Source organism: Coregonus clupeaformis, chromosome 28, assembly GCF_020615455.1.
Source record: "Coregonus clupeaformis isolate EN_2021a chromosome 28, ASM2061545v1, whole genome shotgun sequence".
NCBI classification, from domain to species: domain Eukaryota; kingdom Metazoa; phylum Chordata; class Actinopteri; order Salmoniformes; family Salmonidae; genus Coregonus; species Coregonus clupeaformis.
Window position 1 is genome coordinate 29,895,840 of NC_059219.1, and position 14,537 is coordinate 29,910,376.

Sequence of the window (14,537 nt, forward strand, 5' to 3'; positions counted from 1 at the left end):
ATGTCAAAAATTTTATAAATTGATTTGCATTTTAATGAGGGAAATAAGTATTTGACCCCTCTGCAAAACATGACTTAGTACTTGGTGACAAAACCCTTGTTGGCAATCACAGAGGTCAGACGTTTCTTGTAGTTGGCCACCAGGTTTGCACACATCTCAGGAGGGATTTTGTCCCACTCCTCTTTGCAGATCTTCTCCAAGTCATTAACGTTTCAAGGTTGACGTTTGGCAACTCGAACCTTCAGCTCCCTCCACAGATTTTCTATGGGATTAAGGTCTGGAGACAGGCTAGGCCACTCCAGGACCTTAATGTGCTCTTCTTGAGCCACTCCTTTGTTCCCTTGGCCGTGTGTTTTGGGTCATTGTCATGCTGGAATACCCATCCACGACCCATTTTCAATGCCCTGGCTGAGGGAAGGAGGTTCTCACCCAATATTTGACGGTACATGGCCCCATCCATCGTCCCTTTGATGTGGTGAAGTTGTCCTGTCCCCTTAGCAGAAAAACACCCCCAAAGCATAATGTTTCCACCTCCATGTTTGATGGTGGGGATGGTGTTCTTGGGGTCATAGGCAGCATTCCTCCTCCTCCAAACACGGCGAGTTGAGTTGATGCTAAAGAGCTCAATTTTGGTCTCATTTGACCACAACACTTTCACCCAGTTCTCCTCTGAATCATTCAGATGTTCATTGGTGTGTTACCAATTGTTTTCTTGGTGACTATGGTCCCAGCTGCCTTGAGATCATTGACAAGATCCTCCCATGTAGTTCTGGGCTGATTCCTCACCGTTCTCATGATCATTGCAACTCCACGAGGTGAGGTCTTGCGTGGAGCCCCAGGCCGAGGGAGATTGACAGTACTTTTGTGTTTCTTCCATTTGCGAATAATTGCACCAACTGTTGTCACCTTCTCACCAAGCTGCTTGGCGATGGTCTTGTAGCCCATTCCAGCCTTGTGTAGGTCTACAATCTTGTCCCTGACATCCTTGGAGAGCTCTTTGGTCTTGGCCATGATGGAGAGTTTAGAATCTGATTGATTGATTGCTTCTGTGGACAGGTGTCTTTTATACAGGTAACAAACTGAGATTAGGGGCACTCCCTTTAAAAGTGTGCTCCTAATCTCAGCTCGTTACCTGTATAAAAGACACCTGGGAGCCAGAAATCTTTCTAATTGAGAGGGGGTCAAATACTTATTTCCCTCATTTAAAATGCAAATCAAGTTATAACATTTTTTACATGCTTTTTTCTGGATTTTTTTGTTGTTATTCTGTCTCTCACTGTTCAAATATACCTACCATTAAAATTATAGACTGATCATTTCTTTGTCAGTGGGCAAACGTACAAAATCAGCAGGGGATCAAATACTTTTTTCCCTCACTGTATGTGAATGCAATAGTTATCAAGTTTAATTGACGCTAGGAGTACTATGGTCCCGACACCACCCTCTTCCTTTAGAAAGTGAGTCCCTCTGCTTCACTCTCACAAGTCTCTTGTGCCCGTACTGATGGGAAATTATTTTTATGACCTCCCATCAGCGCTATCCCACTTCTGACACCCAATGGAGTTAATTCAGGGAGTACCGACCAAGAGTCGATCCCAGGTCCCTGTGACTGTCAGTTCAACATCTTAGCCAATACTGTATGTGTACCACCTAAATAATGACATCCATAGAGATTCATATTTGTTGACTTAACAGACAATTGAAAAATAATTGGCTCAGTTGGTAGAGCATGGCGCTTGCAACACCAGGATTGTGGGTTTGATTCCCAGGGCCACCCATACGTAAAATATATGCAAGCAAGACTAAGTCACTTTGGATGAAATCATCTGCTTAACGGCATATATTATATTACTATAGACCAGTCAGAGGTGTGTGGCAGATATTTTCTTATGAACTAAATCAAAGGACAAAGTCCATGGTCCATTTAGAGTGGAAATTTTGAATTATTCTTTGGCTTAACTTGCGGTAAGCCATTTGTCATTTCCTTGTACGAGTAACACAGCATTTATCTTAGTGTCATAATCTCTGAGCACACTTGAGGCTGTATCTCCCTACAAGAGGTAAGCATTCTCACTTCTTCCTGTTTTTAGGCTCCTATTGAATCAGATGTAGTTGCTGACTTACTTTATTTTGTCTGTATAGAATCAAGATGTCTATGGTACAGTACCTAATATCTGACAAAGGATAAGAGTACGTTTACGTCATTTAGCAGACGCTCTTATCCAGAGCGACTTACAAATTGGTGCATTCACCCTATAGCCAGTAGGATAACCACTTTACAATTTTTTATTTATTTATTTATTTTTTTACAGTCTTTAAGTACAGGCAATGCCCTCTCCAAAGATGAGCTTTACATAGCCAAAGCTAACACCTGTACACAGATCTCATAGTAGGTAATCAATAGCCAGTATATATTTCCGTGGGATCCGTGTTACGCTTATCAATGATCTAATACTACAGTCGAATTGAATAATATAATTTTAGTTTCAATGCTTACATTTCAAATTTTTCCGACCCACTAATTCAAATGTTGTAATATAAATATTTTCCCATTCTTTTATTTGGAATTTTCTAACCTGTAAAATTTAGATTTTGATAACGTTTTTCCAATTTTCTGATGTACCTTTTACTGTTTGAAAAATGTAAGTTGAAATATTGGTGTGGTTGGTTGGGAAAACAGTGATTTCTAAGTCTGTAGTCCAGGTGGATGCTACCTCTACAGTGCGGAGGGAGATCAACCTAGCTTACCTACACTGTAGTGCAATCTTGCCTGTCCAAAGTGCACTGCAAAAAAATAAAGGTTCTTAAATGGTTCTTCCTCAGCTCTTAAGGTTAATTGGAGAGAACTCTTGCCTGATAAATAACCTTTGAGTTAAGTGGGGGGTTCTTGACGTAGCATGTTTGGAAGTATGCAGAAATTGGCCAGTGTTAATTACCTATAGAGTTAATTTTTCAGTTTAACATTTATAGTGTTGATTCAGGAGTTAAATTAACACTTTAAAGAGTTAAATTAACACCCAGTGTTGTAAAATAACACCCGTGCTGGTGTTAATAACCAGACTTGAACCAAAACCACGCCATTTATTATATTTCCCAGCATGCTCTATTGCAGGTTTATTTTTTATTTTATTTTCCAAGATCTATGTTTTTGCATGTAATTGATTGATTAATTAATCTTATGCTACACCAATTATAAATAACAACAAAAAAATTATATAAACTAATCCAATCTGTTACTTGGACTTACTGAAATGGTTGTTCCAGTTTAGAAGTTTTAGGTAGTCTCATATGATAGTCTTCCCAACCCAGGCAGTCATTCTGAATAAAGGGGTAAATAAAAATTCCCTGGCTGGATTCCAATAGGAATTACACATCACTGTGAAAGCCAGCATAATGTGACTTGCAGGCCATATGTGGTTAGTTTCAGGCCACTGTACTAAGGCCCTCAAAATAATTTTATTTTAATGATACCATATTCACTTAGGATCTCAGTTGGTGAAGGTCACAGGACTGAAAATTAATGAATGTAACAACCATGTCTCTGTCACTAGCAAACACAGTCATGGGTGGTACTGATAACTCGAAAATTCACTCGAAAAGCACGCTGGGAAATATGCAAATAAGGCTTAACTCCCTACAGTGTTAAAACAACACCCAATTGCATTTATCAATGCAGTTCCGCAAAGAACCATAAAAGTTTTTTGTAGAACCTTATATTGATTTGTGTATGGTCCTTCAAAGAACCATCCCATTTAAGCTTCCCCTGTGGCATCGCTCTGAATAACCTTCCAACTGGAACCTTTATTTTTAAAGAGTGTAGATGAGTAAGCTACCTTAACCTGTAATAGTAGGCTACAATGGGCAAGTGGAAGTAAATTAGACTATAGACTATCAGCATTATAGGCCTATCCAATGGCTGCGGGAGGAGTGAAACGTGTTGTTGTGTGAGGCAGATATTTTCTTATGAACTAAATCAAAGGACGAAGTCCATGGTCCATTTAGAGTGGAATTTTTGAATTATTCTTTGGCTCAATTTGCGGTAAGCCATTTGTCATTTCCTTGTACGAGTAACACAGCATTTATCTTAGTGTCATAATCTCTGAGCACACTTGAGGCTGTATCTCCCTACAAGAGGTAAGCATTCTCACTTCTTCCTGTTTTTAGGCTCCTATTGAATCAGATGTAGTTGCTGACTTACTTTATTTTGTCTGTATAGAATCAAGATGTCTATGGTACAGTACCTAATATCTGACAAAGGATAAGAGTACAGTCTTTAAGTACAGGCAATGCCCTCTCCAAAGATGAGCTTTACATAGCCAAAGCTAACACCTGTACACAGATCTCATAGTAGGTCATCAATAGCCAGTATATATTTCCGTGGGATCCGTGTTACGCTTATCAATGATCTAATACTACAGTCGAATTGAATAATATAATTTTAGTTTCAATGCTTACATTTCAAATTTTTCCGACCCACTAATTCAAATGTTGTAATATAAATATTTTTCCATTCTTTTATTTGGAATTTTCTAACCTGTAAAATTTAGATTTTGATAACGTTTTTCCAATTTTCTGATGTACCTTTTGCTGTTTGAAAAATGTAAGTTGAAATATTGGTGTGGTTGGTTGGGAAAACAGTGATTTCTAAGTCTGTAGTCCAGGTGGATGCTACCTCTACAGTGCGGAGGGAGATCAACCTAGCCTACCTACACTGTAGTGCAATCTTGCCTGTCCAAAGTGCACTGCAAAAAAATAAAGGTTCTTAAATGGTTCTTCCTCAGCTCTTAAGGTTAATTGGAGAGAACTCTTGCCCGATAAATAACCTTTGAGTTAAGTGGGGGGTTCTTGACGTAGCATGTTTGGAAGTATGCAGAAATTGGCCAGTGTTAATTACCTATAGAGTTAATTTTTCAGTTTAACATTTATAGTGTTGATTCAGGAGTTAAATTAACACTTTAAAGAGTTAAATTAACACCCAGTGTTGTAAAATAACACCCGTGCTGGTGTTAATAACCAGACTTGAACCAAAACCACGCCATTTATTATATTTCCCAGCATGCTCTATTGCAGGTTTATTTTTTATTTTATTTTCCAAGATCTATGTTTTTGCATGTAATTGATTGATTAATTAATCTTATGCTACACCAATTATAAATAACAACAAAAAAATTATATAAACTAATCCAATCTGTTACTTGGATTTACTGAAATGGTTGTTCCAGTTTAGAAGTTTTAGGTAGTCTCATATGATAGTCTTCCCAACCCAGGCAGTCATTCTGAATAAAGGGGTAAATAAAAATTCAAAGTGTTGGATATCCCTGGCTGGATTCCAATAGGAATTACACATCACTGTGAAAGCCAGCATAATGTGACTTGCAGGCCATATGTGGTTAGTTTCAGGCCACTGTACTAAGGCCCTCAAAATAATTTTATTTGAATGATACCATATTCACTTAGGACCTCACTTGGTGAAGGTCACAGGACTGAAAATTAATGAATGTAACAACCATGTCTCTGTCACTAGCAAACACAGTCGTGGGTGGTACTGATAACTCGAAAATTCACTCGAAAAGCACGCTGGGAAATATGCAAATAAGGCTTAAAACAACACCCAATTGCATTTATCAATGCAGTTCCGCAAAGAACCATAAAAGTTTTTTGTAGAACCTTATATTGATTTGTGTATGGTTCTTCAAAGAACCATCCCATTTAAGCTTCCCCTGTGGCATCGCTCTGAATAACCTTCCAACTTGAACCTTTATTTTTAAAGAGTGTAGATGAGTAAGCTACCTTAACCTGTAATAGTAGGCTACAATGGGCAAGTGAAAGTAAATTAGACTATAGACTATCAGCATTATAGGCCTATCCAACGGCTGCGGGAGGAGTGAAACGTGTTGTTGTGCTTCCTTCCTTCCTTCTTTCTTCTTCTTCTTGTCTCTCTATACACAGTTTGTCTATATGTGTTTATCCTACGATGGAGGATGCAGACCAAAAGTCCATGGATCTTGCTGAAATTTTCCAACAGAGTTTACAATTTTTCAAAATCATGGAAGGTTCAGCAAATGTGCCCAACAATGGTAATGATCTAAATTATATTTAATTTTCACATGAGGTAATGCAATACACAGAATTACAAAATCATTATTATTGTGAAATACTGCATAAACCTTTATGTTGAACCTATTGGTCACTCACATAACTGTTGAAAGTTTAGATTGTCATGCTTTGTTTACTTTACTGTTTTGCTGCTTTTTGGCTTCACGTGGTCTTCAAATAAATTACAAGCTTACTTTGCAACATAATGTGAAATTAAATATGAAATCTTACATTGTCCACAGAAAAAAAATACATTTGTCATGACTTCATTTTTGGACGCTGCTCTCAAGGAGGTACAGTAACTGCTTGCTTAACAGTATAGCTTCCTTTCTCACGTCCTTACCGGTTAGTGATCTCAAGTCCTATGTCTTTCAAACACAAGTGATGGCCCTCTTGACAACTTCTTAGCATGTTGCGCAACCAAAAAGTTAGGCATTCAATGGTGTGGCTGGAGGCATTTCAAGCTGAGGAGTGAGGTTATCAATCCAACTCAGTTACAATAGCACTGTTGTATTATCAGTGGAAAAGTACCATTCACACTGTAAATTATTCTTTACAGTATTTTGAATAACACATTACTGTTCTAATTTCCCAGACTTAATCAGCAAGGTCTATTGAACTGATATTGATTTATATTTAAGCTAAGTGCATGGGCGTCCATTCTACTATGCCATACCAATGGGAGGTGGAGAATGGATGTGGCTGGTCACATATCCCAGATAATGAGGGTGTTGAAAGGGACTACTGTGACCCAGCAAAGACCCAGAGGTATGTATGTCCACAACGTGTAGTTAGGATGCAGTGAGACAATGAGGATGTGTAAAAATGAAATAAAAGCATTGAAGATGCTCCTATGTCCTGCAGTTGCAGGATACCACCGGTTAACTTTATCACCATGACCTGTGGGCACCGCAAAGTTCGCCGCCTTGCTACGGTTTCCTCCCTGGACCAGCCAGATGCTGTCCTTGCTACCAAGTGGACCTGGTACTGGGAGGAACACCAGGATGGCTGGACTCCATATTTGTCATCTGTATGTAGTGAGGATACCTAATTTCTCCCTATAATATGGCACAAAGAAAAGGTGTCTCTAGTGTTGGTGTGTGTGTGTGTGTGTGTGTGTGTGTGTGTGTGTGTGTGTGTGTGTCTCCTAAGATTGTGGAGGACCTAGAGAGGGTGTACAAGGATCCCTCCCATGGCTCAGTGATTGTGTTTACCACTGGAAGATTCACCTATGAAGTCAATTTGGAAGGTAGGCAGATATCAGATGTGATTCAGTATGGTGTAGATACAGCACAGTTAAAATACTGTTGATAAAAACAGGTTTTCAGAACACTACAGATTGAACAATGAAACATGTTGTCCCATCTGAAACTCCCAGGATAGTCAGACGTTATTGTTGATAGAGAGTACCTTGTATGTTGTGTCTGTAGGTTACTCATCCATTTTTGTATACCCGTTTTATTCACTGAACTGAGAGATATATATTTTTAGTCTTGATCCAGATAAATACAAGCTCACACACCCAAAGACTGGTAAGAAGAAGGCCGATCTTCAAATCATCCAGAGATGTTCAGAGAGTTACTGGGTAAGAGTGAAATACAGCAAACTCAATAATGATTGGTTTTCTAGGGGAAGGATACAAGATGATGTCATTTGATTTTGGTTCATTGAGTGTGATATTGGATCTCTAGATTTGTATTATCTTTGTGGTATGATGAGGACAATATGGTCATTGATGACACTGTATCCCTTCACTTCTTCCTTAAGCATATCTAATACCAAAACTTCATCTGTGCCACCTTTCTGGGACCAGTCTCGGTTGCCTGGGATTGGCTTTGAGGTAATACAAAACACTGAACATTGTGTCAATACTCACTGACTGTGAGTCTGACCTTACATTGAAAGAGCATTGAATATGAATGAGCTTATGAGGAGTTTGTCTTACTGTAAATCTGTCTTCACAGAGAGTTATGTTGCCAAACTCAGCAAAGGAATACAAAGACATCAAAGCCCATTTTGAGAAAACAACAGTGGGGTTTCACATACTCACCATCGAGAGAGTGCAAAACCCTATCCTATGGAAGTTCTATGTGCTGTAGGTTTCTTAAAGACAGTTCCATCAAAAACAAATGTATTTCGTTTTTTCTTTAGTTGGGTTTTAATTGACTCAAGTATATTCCTTTTTAGGCAAAGAGATCAGATGGAATCCTCAGGGACAAGCATCAATGAGAAGCAGCTTTTCCATGGAACTGACTCCAAACATGTTGACAGCATTTGCAGAAACAACTTTGACTGGAGGCTATGTGGAACAAATGGTACTTCATTTGGAAAAGGTTGGATGCCAGTATAATAGTATACTTTGTGTATGCAATGTTTCAATGAATCCAAATGAATAACAGTTGATATTCACAGGCATAAAGGCTGTTATGCCTGTGAATATCATAGACTATTAGGGTATGCCCAATGGATAAACATTATAATTTCAAAGGTTCAAATGGCCAGTTACATATTCTTAGATAGAAAAATGTCCCAACTGGTTTATTAACACTTGTAATATCCTTCCCTTACTGTCAGTAAGAACAAAGGCAATTTATAGCTAAGATTTAATAAATGAAAGCATCTAAACATTGGGCTTATCATGGTCAATAAATCTTATTTTCAGGAAGTTACTTTGCCAAGGATGCTAAGTACTCACACAGCTACACCAGCCAGTCAGGAGTGAGGTCCATGTTTGTTTGTCAAGTGCTGGTGGGAGACTACACTGTGGGAAACTCCAGCTATGTGAAACCACCTCCTAAAGAAACCGGAGGATCCATCTTCTATGACAGCTGTGTGGACAACATCCAAGACCCCAAAGTATTTGTAGTTTTTGAAAAGTATCAGGTTTACCCCGAATACCTCATACAGTACAGTGATACTGCTTCTCCACCAAACAGAACACCCCAGACAAATCCCGTTGTCCAACCAAACAGAACAACCCAGCCAAATCCCGTTGTCCAACCAAACAGAATACCCCAGCCAAATCCCGTTGTCCAACCGAACAGTACTCCCCAGCCAAATCCCGTTGTCCAACCGAACAGTACTCCCCAGCAAAATCCCGTTGTCCAACCGAACAGTACTCCCCAGCAAAATCCCGTTGTCCAACCGAACAGTACTCCCCAGCAAAATTCTAATGCCTCAGATTCAGAAGACCCTGAATGTAATTGTTGTTGTTTGTGTTTAGGCTATATCTTTTGTTGGCCATGTGGCATCTACTTTTATTTCTGTCACGATGACGATTGACCAGGCCTTGATGTATACAGGTGCACTCTAGCAAGGCACTTAAGCCCAATTCCTCCAGGGGTGCTGATATGGCTGACCCTGGCTCTGACCCCATCTTTCTGAGGGTCAGGGTTTCTGTTAGCCGAAAAATGCCAGCTTTTGGCCGAAAACAAATGGAAAGCCGATAAATAAAATGGTTGCTGGCCAAATTGACCAGGAGAAAAAACAATAGTAGGCAGGCTATCAGCGGGTCACCCACCACTTTACAATGTGAGCTGGAGGCAGTATGCATTTTGAAAACATACAAATTGTTTTAAACCTGAACTTTTTACTTCATATTATGAACCATGTCTTACCTTGCTTGGAAATCCGACCATAGAAAGGTGGACGCAATTATTTTATAAAGACTTCATAGGCATCATGTGAGTCTCAAGTTTGGGGAAGCATAGGCTTACAATTTATCCCACCATTTCTACTGATCTGGGTGTCAGTTATGATTTTCACATGTGCATTTTCATGGATCAATTTAATTTCAATAATATCGTTTTCCTTTCTCAAAATCATTGTCAAGTGGTTAATAATGCAAATCATAATTTAAATGATCAAAATATAAAAGTTAGAATTCAACTAATGCTAGAGCACCAGCCTCGCCATATTATGGACACATTGATACACCGTGATCATTTGAGGATAAATAGACTAAAGAAGCACATAGGACTCAGAGAATGCCAATGCAGCCGTTGGCCTTTAATTTCCATTTTCAACTATAGTAAAAATACATAAAGCCTACAAATAAAAACAGTAGAAAATATACATTCTGTTTTTTTTCATTCACAATCTCTCTACTCAACCTGTCTGCCTCACTTTCTATCTGTCTTGACTTGAGCTATTGCTAGTGAAGTGCAACATTGTATCAAATCAATCAACTGGATCCTGCCCGAAGCTGTCTCTAGCAAACAACTAGCCTATTCTAGGCTCTCAGAGTTTCCTGCGCCAGTGAGCTCAGGTATTTTATGAAATTTCCACTGGATATATGGGATCATCAGATAATGATATCTTGCTCACCGAGGCAATTTATTTGTTTGTACTTATACCCCTTTTTCTCCTCAATTTTGTGATATCCAATTGGTAGTTAGTCTTGTCCGATTGCTGCAACTCCCCTATGGACTCGGGAGAGGTGAAGGTCAAGAGCCATGCGTCCTCCGAAACACGACCCTGCCAAGTTGCACTGCTCGCTTAACAAGCGACCCGAAGTCAGCTTGCAGGCGCCCGGCCCGCCACAATGAGTAGCTAGAGCATGATGGGATAAGGAAATCCTGGCCTGCCAAACCCTCCCCTAACCCAGACGATGCTGGGCCAATTGTGCGCCGCCTCATGGGTCTTCCGGTCACGACAGGCTGTGACACAGCCTGAGATCAAACCCGGGGCTGTAGTGATGCCTCAAGCACTGCGATGCAGTGCCTTAGACAGCTGCGCCACTCGGGAGGCTGGAGGCTTGGTGATTATTGAGGTGGAGATTGTTGGAAAGATTTTTCAAATTGGCCTACTGTGAGGAACTATTAGATTATCATTCACAATGGATGTTAAAAAAACAGACTTCATTGTCTTACTCTGTGAGATGACTGAGAAGCTCAGTTTATTAGTAGTGGACGTGGTGACTAAGACAATCAGAAATCCAACATCCCCAAATGGGCTTTCCTACATTTGCGCGCAGCAGGCCAGGTAGGCTACTTCTATGTGTGTTCAGGTGCATGCGCTCCCTCAACATTAAGAAGACAGACAAACCAGACCCATGCTTATTGCTCACATGGTGCACTCCAAACAAAAGACAATGAAAAAATTGACAACTAGTAAATTATGTTATGAAATAAACCACAACTTGTTTCTCACAAGTGTAGCAGGTTGTGAACTCTGCAAACAATGTTTCCACTCTGAGAATGAGAACGGTAAATGACTGTATGCCTAATTAGTAGTACCATGCATTAACAGTAGTTAATGTAAGCAAATGAAGGGCATTAAAAGTACATTTACTGCTGGTGACATATGTAATGGGGAATTTATCAAAATAAACAATCAAAGTGAAAACAATGAATGGCAAGAATTGGCGGGAGACAGCTGAGTGGATTCTGGAGAGCTGAGTTTTAAATTCTGGAGAGAGATGCGCCTATAGGCTGTCTTCGCCACACACCCCTCCCCTTCTTCTTGTCTCAACATTTTAAATTATACCCAAGACACATTATCTTCACACATATTTTAGATGCGTTTCACTGACAGCCACAACTCAATAATCAGCTAAGTCGTTTGCCACGTTCACTGCCTGCCATTTCTCTCCTGTTCTATTGGTTTTCATATCAACTTTCTTTCATTGTCCAGAAGCCAAATGCACAATCCTAGTCATAATAGCAACCCATCCTAGTTGTTACAGCTTTAGATTCACCCTCTTTCTAAGTTCCTAACGGAGATTTTCATCTCTGCCATAATATGATAATGATGAATATAGCCTACCGCTCGCTTCAGGTGCGCTGTTTAGAATAGTGTTTCCCCTTTTCCAGCTAATTGCATTTTGCCAAATGTTTGAAAATCATGTTTTATTGGCTGTTTCATTACAGGAGTTGCATGCTTTTGTTAAGATGAATTACCATAATCGGAATGTGATTTCTGTCATTCTGTGCACCATGGGTGGACCCCCTAATGAGTTACACACCCAATGCATATACTGTATGTGTTGGTCAATTTCTCAAATGGCGGGTAAATTAAAATATTCCCGGTCGGTGCCACATTTTCCTAATGGAAACCCTGCCTCGGGTGTCTCAGGGGAATTCTGTGTTTATGCAGGGAGTTTTGTTTGTCAGCATGTGTCATTGGTATATTTATTGTTGTGATGTTATTTTCTCCCCCATGGCGTTAGTAACAACTTACTCGCTCTAAAAAGAAAAGGTTCCTGGTGGATCCTTTAAGGGTTCTTCAAATCGAAACTATGGTTCCTCAAATAACCTTTTTGGGTTCATTTTTTAACCCCACCCCCATTAATAATAATAATAATCAGCATAACAATAACAACAATAAAACCATATTTTAGTTCTCAGTGTTTATTTATATTTTAGTGGCAAAGCAGAATTAAAAAATCCAAATATGAGGTAAACTCCCAGCAGAGCCCCAAGTCAATGGGTATATCCTCTGGCATGGTGATGTCTTTTGTATCCATAGCCAGAATGATTTTGCAGTGCATGGTGATCGAACCGGTTTCTGGTTATATTCAGAGGTGTAGGAAGGGTGAAGTCTGTGAATACAAAAAATTATTATACAGATGATTAACAAAACGTGCACACAACAGTATTCATACCTTGGTTTTTGTGGTAAATGTGAATGAAAAAACTGTTAACTGTATTTGTATTTGTTAGGGATCCCCATTAGTTCCTGCCAAGGCAGCAGCTACTCTTCCTGGGGTCCAAACACATTAAGGCACTTACATCACAAATAAAACAGAAGATACAACGATACATCATATAACATTATTACACTACTACATATCTACAATACAAAATATATAATACCACCTTACAACAATATTACAATGTACGTCTGTGGAGAGTGCGTGTGCTCCCACAATCTCTTTATCAATTTCTCTCAGCCAATCACCAGTCATTTGTGTAAGTGCCGTGCTTGTTGAATGCCCTTTCCTATAAGCATGCTGAAAGTTTGTTGTCAATTTGTTTTACAGTAAAAAAGCATTGTATCTGGTCAAGCACCATTTTTTCCATAAGTTTACTAAGGGTTGGTAACAGGCTGATTGGTCGGCTATTTGAGCCAGTAAAGGGGGCTTTACTATTCTTGGGTAGCGGAATGACTTTTGCTTTCCTCAAGGCCTGAGTGTCACGTTCGTTGAATGACGGGTCAGACCAAGGCGCAGCGTGATATGCGTACATGTTTATTGAACTTAATAAACACACAACAAAACAAACTAAACGTGAAGTCCAAGGTAGCACACACAACATACCTTAACCGGAACAAGATCCCACAGATAGACAGTGCCAATAGGCTGCCTAAGTATGGTCCCCAATGAGAGACAACGAGCGACAGCTGCCTCTGATTGGGAACCACACCGGCCAACATAGATCCACACATACTAGATCGACAACATAGAAAAAGCACAACAAGGAAATATACACACCCTGACTCAATATATAAGCGTCCCCTGAGTCAGGGCGTGATACTGAGGGCACACACTTTCTAGTAGGCTTAGATTGAAGATGTGGCAATACTTTTTTCACCTCATCCTCACTTACTTTACGGAATTCAAAATTACAATGCTTGTTTTTCATAATTTGATCAGTTATACTTGGATGTGTAGTGTCAGCGTTTGTTGCTGGCATGTCATGCATAAATGTGCTAATCTTGCCAATTAAAAAGTCATTAAAGTAGTAGGCCATCTCAGTGGGTTTTGTGATGAATGAGCCATCTGATTCAATGAATGATGGAGCCGAGTTTGCCTTTTTTCCCAACATTTCATTTAAGGTGCTCCAAAGCTTTTTACTATCATTCTTTATATAATTTATCTTTGTTTCATAGTATAGTTTCTTATTTTTATTCAGTTTAGTCACATGATTTCTCAATTTGCAGTACGTTTGCCAATCGGTTATACAGCCAGACTTATTCCATTTGCCTCATCCTTCTCAACCATACAATTTTTCAATTCCTCATCAAACCACAGGGTTTGATGTTTTTACAGTAATTTTCTTAATGGGTGCAATTTCATAAATGTGTCAAGTGCAGTGTCTGGTTGCTCCTCATTACACATCACAGATCAGCAAACATTCTTTACATCATCAACATTGGTTTTCCTAGATATGGCTACTATATTGTGATCACTACATCTGATGGATTTGGACACTGCTTTAAAGCACATTTCTGCAGCATTAGGTAAGATGTGATTGATACATGTTGATGATTTAATTCCTGTGCTGTTTGTAACTACCCTGGTAGGTTGACTGATAACCTGAACAAGGTTGCAAGCACTGGTTACAGTTTGAAGCTATTTCTTGAGTGGGCAGCTTGATGAAAGCCAGTCAATATTTAAATCACCCAGAAAATATACCTCTCTGTTGATATCACATACGTTATCAAGCATTTCACACATATTTTATTTATGTTAGAGCAGGGTGAGCTGCACACAGTGGACT

The 14,537-nt window shown here is 39.4% G+C and overlaps 2 long non-coding RNA genes across 3 annotated transcripts in view; one reads left to right on the top strand and one right to left on the bottom strand.

Annotated features, from left to right (window-relative positions):
- Nucleotides 1–7,254: 7,254 nt before the first annotated feature.
- LOC121543830 lies at nt 7,255–10,170 on the top strand. Its single transcript, XR_005996047.2, has 6 exons — nt 7,255–7,345; nt 7,588–7,681; nt 7,864–7,936; nt 8,061–8,191; nt 8,284–8,429; nt 8,759–10,170. It is a non-coding gene; the product is annotated as an uncharacterized LOC121543830 (long non-coding RNA).
- A 2,353-nt stretch (nt 10,171–12,523) lies between these two features.
- LOC121542467 overlaps nt 12,524–14,537 on the bottom strand; it is a 29,552-nt gene continuing 27,538 nt past the window's right edge. For both annotated transcript variants that reach the window (XR_006657545.1, XR_005995910.2), the window contains one exon: nt 12,524–12,637. This is a non-coding gene — a long non-coding RNA (uncharacterized LOC121542467). The remainder of the gene's footprint in view (nt 12,638–14,537) is intronic.